This window comes from Bos taurus, chromosome 13 (genome assembly GCF_002263795.3).
Source record: "Bos taurus isolate L1 Dominette 01449 registration number 42190680 breed Hereford chromosome 13, ARS-UCD2.0, whole genome shotgun sequence".
Lineage (NCBI taxonomy): Eukaryota > Metazoa > Chordata > Mammalia > Artiodactyla > Bovidae > Bos > Bos taurus.
In genome coordinates, this window is record NC_037340.1 from 18,213,610 (window position 1) to 18,225,671 (window position 12,062).

Sequence of the window (12,062 nt, forward strand, 5' to 3'; positions counted from 1 at the left end):
CTGCCACCAGCCTCTGGTCAGGCACACCTGAAACCTCCCTTTCTCCATCTTACAAAGTTTTCCCAACTCCTTGCCCACCTTTGAGTCTCCACCGAAACACCAGTGACGGTGGCTGGCCCCCTTACTATTGCAAACTCAGAATAATGGCGTTTGCTTTTCTCATTTTGTTCGTTTCTCTTTCTGCAGATGTATAGTTTCTGCTGTGTAATGGCAAAACACTATTCAACTTTCTGCAACACTTAACTACCAAAACATAACTGTTACAACCCCAGTTTCCTAGCAAGTTCTTTATTACAGTGCTGAAATTTTTAACAGTGGGTAGTCATTTGGAAAAATTCTTTTAGAACAATTATTTTGCCACTTAGACTCTTCTATAATACTTCAGCCACTGAGAAACAGAGAACATCTGTTTGTTCTAGTGTTTGTGGATGGCTGGAGTGGCCCCAACAGATGACCTCCAAATAGCAGGGATATTTGTCCATCTCACTTGAAAATGTACATGTGTTAACTGAGTCCAAGCTTGTACTGCTCACTGCATGACAGACCAGTACGTCAAGAGATGAGTTGTTGGGGCGAGGAATAGCAACTTTAAGAGGAAAGCCAGAAGCCTGAAAAAAATAACGGATGTGTTCCAAATAAGCAGCTTGTCTGGAGTTAGCATTCAGGCTTCTTTTATACTAACAAGGGAGAGAGTAAAGTCAGACATTTCCTGTTTCCGGTCAGCCTTTGGAGGGGATGTGTTAATTTCTTTCTCCCTGAAGTCATTCACAGATGGGTCTGGTTAGGATGCTTCCTGGGAGCTAAACAAAGGTATTTTAGCATAATGCTCATTACCTGGGAGGCAGGGTTCCCAGAGATGGGCCATTATGTATGATTTAGGTTTATAGGCAATATCCCTTTAGTGATTAACTTGTAATAAAATTAAAGGTAGGATGTATTTCTGTTTGCTTGGATCTGAATAACTACTGGCTAAACATCAGGTGTTAGAAAGTACTTGATAAAGCTGGCTTCACTGTCATGCTGAAAAATCATAATGGATATTACTTTTTAATTAGGTGATGTCCTTCTCTCCCTGTACCTCCATGTACATGACCTCCCTATGCCCTGTTGGTAGCATCTATTTGTCTCAGGCAGAATTACGATTCTTCTAGAATACAAAGAAAAACATGTTTGTGCAGTCTAGCCTTTGCTATCGAGAATTTTTAAGATCACAAACTTGCAAATCAGGCTTTCAAAAGAGACAGGACTTTCTAAATTCCAAATGCTCTTTGTATTTCCAGGGGCAAACCCAGGCTGGCTGGTACATTATTACAAGAGCTTGATTTTTAACACTAATGATCTTGTGGGGAAATGCAAGGGTAAAACAGAAGTTTACTTTAAACCAGAGTGCCAGGGAGTCCCTTGAAACAGGAAAGGAAAATAGAAAAATCCCATCTCTTCCAGGTCTGGGGAGAGGAAGCAACAGCAAAATGAGTTGGTTCGCCCTCTAGTCAGAGGACTGCCGGGAAGGTAACATCCCACTGGTGGAGAGAATGGAGCTTGGCGATTTCCTACACTGTTTTCCTGGTATTTGATTCTGATTTGCAGTTTTAGGTTCAGTGCATTACATCGTCAGTCTTAGGGCTTGTTACCTGGGTATTTCCTGTGACTTTGTACCTTCTCCCTTCTCCTCCCCATCTCCATTCAAGGCAAATGGGAAATGTTTAACGCAAAGCATACTCTTGTTGAAAAGCATATGTTGTCTGATACCTTTTTTAGACATTGGATACGTTAATTATGTTATTTTGAGGAAGTTAAAAACCCATCTCTTTCAGAACAGTGATTCTCAAATAGGGTTCATTTTGACATGCCATTGAGACTAAGCAGACCCGGGGATGGGCTGTTATTTCTGTTTAACAATTTGGCTCCATCTAGTGGACTGCAAGGAGATCCAACCAGTCCATTCTAAAGGAGAGCAGTCCTGGGTGTTCTTTGGAAGGACTGATGCTAAAGCTGAAACTCCAGTACTTTGGCCACCTCATGTGAAGAGTTGACTCATTGGAAAAGACTCTGATGCTGGGAGGGATTGGGGGCAGGAGGAGAAGGGGACGACAGAGGATGAGATGGCTGGATGGCATCACTGACTCAACGGACGTGAGTCTGAGTGAACTCTGGGAGTTGGTGATGGACAGGGAGGGCTGGTGTGCTGCGATTCATGGGGTCGCAAAGAGTCGGACACGACTAAGCGACTGAACTAAACTGAACTGAGTGGTCAGTTTTGGAATTTTCATAGGCTCTCATCTGTTCTTTAATAATAATATGCAGTAGTGTGTGCTTTCCTGTCTTGACTCTGCAATCCCATGGACTGTAGCCCGCCGGATCCTCTGTCCATGGGATTTCCCAGGCAAGAATACTGGCGTGGGTTGCCATTTCCTCCTCCAGAGGATCATCCCGACCCAGGGATCAAACCCGTCTCTTGTGTCCCCTGCACTGGCAGGCTGATTCTTTAGCACTCGTGCCACCTTTAAAACTCCTCTTCAAACATAGTCATTTTTCCTAGGACGGTTTGTGGGGGTGGATAACTGACTAAGAGAATATATGCATTTTTAGCAAATACGACAGTCATGTTTTGAAGAATGACTAAGGTTTTTTTTCAAGTGGATAAGGAATCTTTTCCATTTTAAACCTTTTGTTTTATATTGAAGTACAGCCACTCAACAATGTTGTGGTGGTTTCGGGTGCACAGCAAAGGGCCTCGGCCACACACACACATGCTATCTATTCTCCCCTAGACTTCCCTTCTATCCAGACTGCCACATAACATTTTTTGAAGAATGACTAAGGTTTGTATATATGGTTGGCAGGTTTAGCAAATAAAAATACAGGGTACTCAATACAATTTAAATTTCAGATTAAAAATAATTTTAGTATAAAATTTAGTAAAATTTTTTTAGTATAAGTATGCTCCAAATACATTAATCTGGCAATTTATGTGTTTCTATCATATTTTGCATCTCATTTGACAAATGAGAATTCTAAGGATCAAAGGCTCAAAAAAATAGTAAGTATTTTTCCCATTTTACTATGGCCTGTCCTTTTTTCTTTAGAAATTTTCCTCTAAGTTTCCAGAAGAAATCAGATCAGAGTCTGATCAGATAACACTTCAGTTTAAGCTCCAAGTATCCTGAGACATCTTTGTTTTAACTTGACCAGGTGAAATGATCACTATGCAAGTTCCCAGGGGACCCTCAACCTCTCCCTGAAGCTTCCCTACCTGGCCCCTGGGGCTCACCTGTGGGTTCCAGTCATTTGTGAGGACACAGCTACTACATGAGGGCAATCTTTATAATGAAACTCAGCCCAACGATAGGCTGCCTCAGGTTCTCTCCTGCAACTCCAGACTGTCATCGTAAAATACATGGGGACTTCCCTGGTGGTCCAATGATTAAAACTCTGTGCTTCCACTTTCCACAGCAAGGGGCATGGGTTTGGTCCCTGGTCAGGGAACTAAGATCCAAGAAAGTGTGTGATGCAGCCAAAAAAAAAAAAATTATCTCCTGGTTTTGATGAAATCCCAAATTACAAATGATATCTTCAGTTCAGTTCAGTCGCTCAGTCATGTCCAACTCTTTGCGACCCCATGAATCGCAGCACGCCAGGCCTCCCTGTCTATCACCAACTCCCGGAGTTCACCCAGACCCACGTCCATCGAGTCAGTGATGCTATCCAGCCATCTCATCCTCTGTTGTCCCCTTCTCCTCCTGCCCCCAATCCCTCCCAGCATCAGAGTCCTTTCCAATGAGTCAACTCTTCGCATGAGGTGGCCAAAGTACTGGAGTTTCAGCTTCAGGATCATTCCCTCCAAAGAAATCCCAGGGCTGATCTCCTTCAGAATGGACTGGTTAGATCTCCTTGCAGTCCAAGGGACTCTCAAGAGTCTTCTCCAACACCACAGTTCAAAAGCATCAATTCTTTGGTGCTCAGCTTTCTTCACAGTCCACCTCTCACATCCATACATGACCACTGGAAAAACCATAGCCTTGACTAGACAGACCTTTGTTGGCAAAGTAATGTCTCTGCTTTTGAATATGCTATCTAGGTTGGTCATAACTTTCCTTCCAAGGAGTAAGCGTCTTTTAATTTCATGACTGCAGTCACCATCTGCAGTGATTTTGGAGCCCCAAAAAATAAAGTCTGACACTGTTTCCCCATCTATTTCCCATGAAGTGATGGGACCAGATGCCATGATCTTCGTTTTCTGAATGTTGAGCTTTAAGCTGACTTTTTCACTCTCCACTTTCACTTTCATCAAGAGGCTTTTTAGTTCCTCTTCACTTTCTGCCATAAGGGTGGTGTCATCTGCATATCTGAGGTTATTGAGATTTCTCCCGGCAATCTTGATTCCAGTTAGTGCTTCTTCCAGCCCAGCATTTCTCATGATGTACTCTGCATAGAAGTTAAATAAGCAGGGTGACAATATCCAGCCTTGATATACTCCTTTTCCTATTTGGAACCAGTCTGTTGTTCCATGTCCAGTTCTAACTGTTGCTTCCTGACCTGCATATAGGTTTCTCAAGAGGAAGGTCAGATAGTCTGGTATTCCCATCTCTTTCAGAATTTTCCACAGTTTATTGTGATCCACACAGTCAAAGGCTTTGGCACAGTCAATAAAGCAGAAATAGATGTTTTTCTGGAACTCTCTTGCTTTTCGAAGATCCAGCAGATGTTGGCAATTTGATCTCTGGTTCCTCTGCCTTTTCTAAAACCAGCTTGAACATCTGGAATTTCACAGTTCACATATTGCTGAAGCATGGCTTGGAGAATTTTGAGCATTACTTTGCTAGCGTGTGAGATGAGTGCAATTGTGCGGTAGTTTGAGCATTCTTTGGCATTGCCTTTCTTTGGGATTGGAATGAAAACGGACCTTTTCCAGTCCTGTGGCCACTGCTGAGTTTTCCAAATTTGCTGGCATATTGAGTGCAGCACTTTCACAGCATCATCTTTCAGGATTTGAAATAGCTCAACTGGAATTCCATCACCTCCACTAGCTTTCTTCGTAGTGATGCTTTCTAAGGCCTACTTGACTTCACATTCCAGGATGTCTGGCTCTAGGTGAGTGATCACACCATCATGATTATCTGGGTCGTGAAGATCTTTTTTGTACAGTTCTTCTGTGTATTCTTGCCACCTCTTCTTAATATCTTCTGCTTCTGTTAGGTGCATACCATTTCTGTCCTTTATCGAGCCCATCTTTTCATGAAAAGTTTCCTTGGTATCTCTAATTTTCTTGAAGAGATCTCTAGTCTTCCCCATTCTGTTGTTTTCCTCTATTTCTTTGCACTGATCGCTGAGGAAGGCTTTCTTATCTCTTCTTGCTATTCTTTGGAACTCTGTATTCAGATGCTTATATCTTTCCTTTTCTCCTTTACTTTTCGCTTCTCTTCTTTTCACAGCTATTTTTAAGGCCTCCTCAGACAGCCATTTTGATTTTTGGATTTCTTACCATTCTTTATATCACAGGAAGCAAAATAAAAGCAAGTTAGTTCACTATAAATGGGCATGAACCATCTTAGTGGAGTGGTGGCAATGCTCTAACTTCTAGATTGTGGTGATGATTACACAGCTAAAAGTCACTGAACTGTACACTTGAACTAGATGAATTGCAGCATGTGAATTATATCTCAATAAAGTTACTCCCACACGCCAAATTCATTGCAGTACACTATATGACCACAGAGTGTCAGCCAAGACAAACATGAAGGATTTTCCCATAAACCTATCTCCAAAGATCTCCATCAAACCTATCTCCATCACCAACCACGCTGACTGTGGCTGCCTCTCACCACAGAAATTCCTGTGTCCTGGGCCTCAGGGGTTTGAAGTTACCAAGCACCAAAGTCAGGTAGCAGGAATAAGGAAATTTTTTCAAATATTTGCTTATGCACATCTACAGTGATCATAGCTATCAAATCATTTAACTGATGATATTTGCTGAAGCTGAAACTATACCTGATATGAAGAACTGACTCATTGGTAAATACCCTGATGCTGGGAAAGATTAAAGGCAGGAGGAGAAGGGAACAACAGAAGATGAGATGGTTGGATGGCATCACCGACTCAATGGACATGAGTTTGAGCAAGCTCCAGGGGTTGGTGAAGGACAGGGAAGCCTGGTGTGCTGAAATCCATGGGATTGCAAAAAGTCGGACATGACTGAGCAACTGAACTGAACTGATATGCAAGTAAAAAAAAAACAAAAAACCCTCACACCACAATAATCTTCAATAAGAAAACTAGAAATTTAGTCCTATTGGAAATATTCAGTTCAGTTCAGTTGCTCAGTCGTGTCCAACTCTTTGCGACCCCAGCACACCAGGCCTCCATGTCCATCACCAACTCCTGGAGTTCACTCAGACTCATGTCCATCAAGTCAGTGATGCCATCCAGCCATCTCATCCTCTGTCGTCCCCTTCCCCTCCTGCCCCCAATCCCTCCCAGCATCAGAGTCTTTTCCAATGAGTCAACTCTTCGCATGAGGTGGCCAAAGTACTGGAGTTTCAGCTTTAGCATCATTCCTTCCAAATATTAAAGTCCTTTAAAACTGGTTTTGGACTAGTTATATGTTCTGTTATATAAACTTTAATTTGTATAGTTATTATACATTAAAACTGTAAATTTAAAAGAATTTTTAAAATGTCCATCTAATTATATAAAAATAATAAAACTATTAAAATAACAAATTTGATTTAAAAAATCAGATAAAATAATCAATAAAACTTTTCAAATAACTAGTTAACATGGAGAGAAATCTTCTAAAAGGAGTATAGTCTCTCTTATTTATGACTAATTTAGTCCTTTGAAGAAGTAAAATCAATAAGTCGGGTTATGGGAAGGTAAATCTTCTAAGGCATTGAAAACCACAGTGGTTTCTGGGCTGGCAATACTTCCTTTTACTCAGTGCAGCCATGTTAAGATTGAGCAAGGCAGAGACTTGTGAGCTGGAAAATTTTCAGTCACATTTTGAGCATATTCATAAATAACTGTAAGTAAAGTAACATTTGTCTAAATAAAGTCTTCAGGTGTCAAAATCTTAACCTACATGATCCGGATCAAAGTAGACACCCCTTCCTTCATTAAGGCCAGTTTCAGTCTAAGGGCATTTTGCTCATGAATTCTGTACCACGTCAGAGATGGATGGATCCAGCAAGGTCCAGCAGCCTCCCACTGTTTCACGGGTCACAACGGCAAATGGTTTCTCAGAAAACTATGCTTTCACCAAAAGCTGGTAAAAAATCCAGTTTATAAAAAAAGAGAGGCATTGTGGTAATGGAGTTAAGAGTTCTGAGTATTTCTAATCTCACCATTCCCAGTAACTATCAACATTTAAATAAGTCAACCTGAAATCTGGTTTCCTTGTCTATAAAATGAAAGCAGTAAGTTACACCTTTATCACCTCTTTTTAGCTTGGGGATTCTATTCCAATGTGTAAGTCTGCAGCTTTGATATCCCAACATCTAATCCTCAATCTGTAGTACCATTTTCTCCTGACTGGCTTCATGGATTTTAAACACCAGAGAGAAATGGATGCATGCTCTCAGACGGATAACCAGCAAGGGCCTCCTGTCTAGCACAGGGAACTCGGCTCAGTGTTGTATGGCAGCCTGGATGGGAGGGGAGTTTGGGGGAGAGTGGATACATGTCCATGTATGGCTGAGTCCCTTTGCTGTGCACATGAAGCTATCACAACAATGTTAATTGGCTACATTCCAATATAAAAGAAAAGGTTTTAAAAAGAAATGGATGCATGCTCTTGTTCATTACAACAGGAAGGGTTCAGGCGTTCTTAAGTCTACCCAGTGGGGCCACAGAGTGTCTCCAGCCACCACCCACCTGGCCAGCACGCATGCCCTCCGGCCACCTTCTTGCTTTGGGTCCTGGCTCCCTTGCTCGCTGCCAGGTTTGCTCTCGGCCCTGAGCTCTAGCAGTTGTGTGACCTTGGGCAAGTCACTTACCCTCTCCAAGTCTACTTCCTCGTCTGCAAGATGGGGGTGATGGTAAAAGCACCAATACTGATGAGAATTAGGTGCGATAAGCCCGTGTGGCATGCAGTTTGGTGCTGGGCACAGGGACAGCACTCAGTGAATGGCAGCCATTGCTTTGGATAACAGCTGTGTGGTTGGAGCCTCCACAGGACTCGGGATGTAACAGAAGAGTCCATGAAGTGCCAGTGTTGCCACGGGCCCTGACCCTCTCTCCTTCCAGACCCTTTCTCACTTGTAGCGATGAACATCCTGCCTGACCCCGCAGGTCTCTTTCCAGAAACCTCTCATCACAGTCCTGAATACGGCACAGCGACCTAAGGAAACAGGAGGCATCATCCATGAATCTCTTTCCCAAAAAAGAAACTGGTGACGGGAGCCAGGGATGGGAAGCAGACTTTGCACTCTACACCTTTGTATCCTTTGAATTTTCAACCTCAAATATGTCTTACCTATATTAAAAACTAAAGTTGATTTCTGAAAAGTAAAAGGATACAATTTATTTTTTAAAGGTGACACCTTCCCTCCGGACAGTCGGGGAGCTGAAAGTCGAGCCTCACAGGCTTCCTCATCCCCCGCCCCAGACCTCAGGGTTGTGGGCAGAAGCCATGGGGGCACAGAGGGGAGGAGAAAGGGTGTTAAGTTCAGACTCTGACTCTTTCTGCACAAAGATCCAAGGAATTCATAGATTCGGAGCAAGGCTTTATCTCCAAATCTGATCAATGGCCCAGGAAAGGTAAAGATCTGGATTAAAAGCAAGAACATGGACTCCCTGGTGGTTCAGTGGTTAAGACTCCACATTCCCAAAGCAAGAGTCACTGGTTCAATCCCTGGTCGGGGAACTAAGATCCCTCGGCCAAACAATAAAAAAAAAAGTAAAAACAAATGGTAATGAAGTGTGTGCAGTGCAACCCACACTGAGCTTTGGTACTATTTACAAACAAGCAGACATTTTTTTTTTTAATAAGGAAATCTGAAAAAACAAAAACCTCTATCTTCCTGAAAACTAAGACTGGCTTAGAAATAAGAAGGGTTGCATTTTATTTAAGCACATACAACCTACTGTAACAGAATGCAAGGTTACTTTTGTTTTATTAGTTTTCCATCTTTGATGAGCTTCCCTCGTGGCTCAGATGGTGAAAGCATCTGCTTGCAATGCGGGAGACCTGGGTTCAATCCCTGGGTGAGGAAGATCTCCTGGAGAAGGAAATGGCAACCCACTCCAGTACTCTTGCCTGGAAAATTCCATGGATGGAGGAGCCTCATAGGCTACAGTCCATGGGGTCGCAAAGAGTTGGACTGAGCGATTTTACATCTTTGATGGAATTATGTGTGAAGAGACTTATCTTAAATCTCGTCATAAGTCATCACACAGTATCCTGTGGCAAAATAAATCTTTGAAGTACAAACACTGTGTTAACAATGGTTTGTGTTTTAAAAAAATACATTTGTAATTCTTGTAATTCTGAAATGTAGGAATATGAAATGTGCTTAGGAGAAAATGGATTTATAGAGAAGCTTACCCACAAAGCATAAAGATTAAACTGTGCCATGCTTGAGTAGCTGGCGTGGGGTTGGGTGTCTCTAGGACCACCTCAGATGCGGCACCTCAGATCTGGCACCTCAGCTGCCGAGAAGCTTGTGAAGTGCTGATAACTCAGCAGGGCTGGCTGAGTCTCAGGGGCAGCCTGTGCCGCACATGTGCCCAAATCACGCCATGATTTTTGGTTGAGGACTAGAGAAGCAGTGTGTTGGTCTCAAGAGTCCTCATACTTTAAAAATGTACTTTAGGCACAAAGGCACAGCCTTACTGGACATAAGAAGAGCTGATGAAGGAAGCAGAGAGGCGAGGCTGCTGATACAAATGGTGCTACTTCGGGTAAGTGCAGAGCTCCTGGCCACACACCCAGCAATGTCCTCCCTCTATGCTTCCATTTTGAGCAATTTCAAGTCACAAGCCACCTAGTTAAATCTGACAAGGTGGTGTAATCCTCCAACCTAGGGTCAATAATTTCTATTTCAAATAGTCCAGGTGCAGAAACTCTTAGGATTAAAAGAATAAAGTCACAGACACAGTGACAGTTCTGGATTCCATGCAGCACTGCTGCATGAGACAAACGATGTTCACACAGCTTCCAACTTACCTCTGGCTCCATCTACCAGGAGGCTGCAGGCAGTATCTGCTAATGCTGGGTGGAGAGCTAGCACATTGTGCTAATCTAGCAGCAAAAGATGAGGTTCCAAGGTACAAATCAGATAAGCCAGAATCTGGGGAAGTCCTGTGCGACTCCAGCCTCAAGTCCCACCAAGGTCCCCAACCCCTGGCCAGCTGCAGCCTCACACATCACCAATACGGGAGACCCCATTAGCTGCCCACACCTGGCTCTTCTGGAATCCAGTTCTATTCAACACCAATTGGCCATATGCTTCACAGAAGCTGGCCGCCCTCCCAGCCCCAGAGGTTGCATCCTCACTAGGAATCCAAAGCTTTTAACTCCACTCTCCAGGCCAGTGAGCAGCTGCGGAAGGGGGTGACGAGCGTCTGGCAGGTGAGACTCAGCTGGTGAGACCTGCAGAAGGTCTTCTGTGCAGGTTTTCTTTGCTCTGAAGACAGGACAACCAGAAGAGGTGCTGCCGGCTGCCCTCTGGTGCTTGTATCCAGGCAACGATACCAGGATTGGGAGGCTAGCCTATACAGGGAGCTGATGAGCGTGAGGCCGTGTTGAGCCACTGAATCTCCCACTGAATCTCTGGGCCTGGTGTCTCATGAGATGATAACATTTCCTCATGTTTAAACTACTGGGGAAAAGGGGGGGGGGCATTGGCTATCTGGGGGTCCCAAGTAGTCAGATGCAATCTCCTTCCCCTGAAATGACAGAGTGGGGTACACATGTATACGCACAGCTGCTGTCGAACCAAATGGACTCCCCCTCCATGAGTCCTAATTTCACCTCCTCCATCTCCTTGACTCTTCTCCTAGGAGGGGGTCTGCTCCGTACCCCATCTAGATACACACATCCTCACCGCTGCATTTCCAGTCACTCCCAAGTCTGCCTCCTTCAGGAAGACCCCGTCTGGCTCCGCCCACATCTGCCTCCCCTTCTGACCTACTGCATCTCCTGCATCCACTTGTTTACGCCCTGTCTGCCAATCCCTGGGTCACCCCCTCAGTGTCCACACTTCTGAACATACATCTCATTTACACAGACTCTGAGCAACTGAATGAAAGGTTGAGTGATGGAGTGAATGGTAACTGCATGAGTACCAAGCACCCTTCTCCTTCACTTGAAACCTGGGGTTTTCCTTTTCTCTTTTCTTTCTTATCTTCCTTCCTCATCTTACTTCTCTGTAGAATGAAAGACAAACATTGAGATAAAAGAGATTCAGAGCTCAGGCTCTGTTGGGTGGATTAAGTATTTCTAGAGAAAGCCGAAAACGGTGCACCTGGCCTCCTGGGAGTTACAGATAAGGGATGATGACGTGGGGTGGCACTAAGATGCCACACAGCGGCCTCCTATCTTGCACCCCACACTGCACACAGAAGCCAGCTCCACTGCTGAAACTGGGGGAGGGGCAGCCTTCACAGGTCGGGAGTTACAGCAGAAACTAAGCTGAGTCCAGCCCACAGGAGGCCTTCAGCAGATGTCCCATGAGTGAGTGAGGTGACAGAGTATCTTGCGGTCAGGGCTTTGGGCTTACACGTCTTCGAGGTTTTTTATTATAAAAGTAGGATGAGATGTGACTACCAGTAATAACCCATTCGACGTAATGAACTTCATCTGAAAGTGCTGACTCAAAAGTATTTGATCTAACAAGTAGCTATCTCAAAGTGAAAAATAAACTCTTGAGTTGTCTTAGATTTTCCTTTCAAATTCCTATGGTGGGACTTCCCTGGTGGTCCAGTGGTTAAGAATCTGCCTTGCAATGCAAGGGGCTTGGATGGGATCCCTGATTGGGGAACTGAGATCCCACAGTCTGTGGGGCAACTTAGCCCATTTGCTACAACTAGAGAGTCCATGAAGCAGCAAAACATCCGGTGTGTCG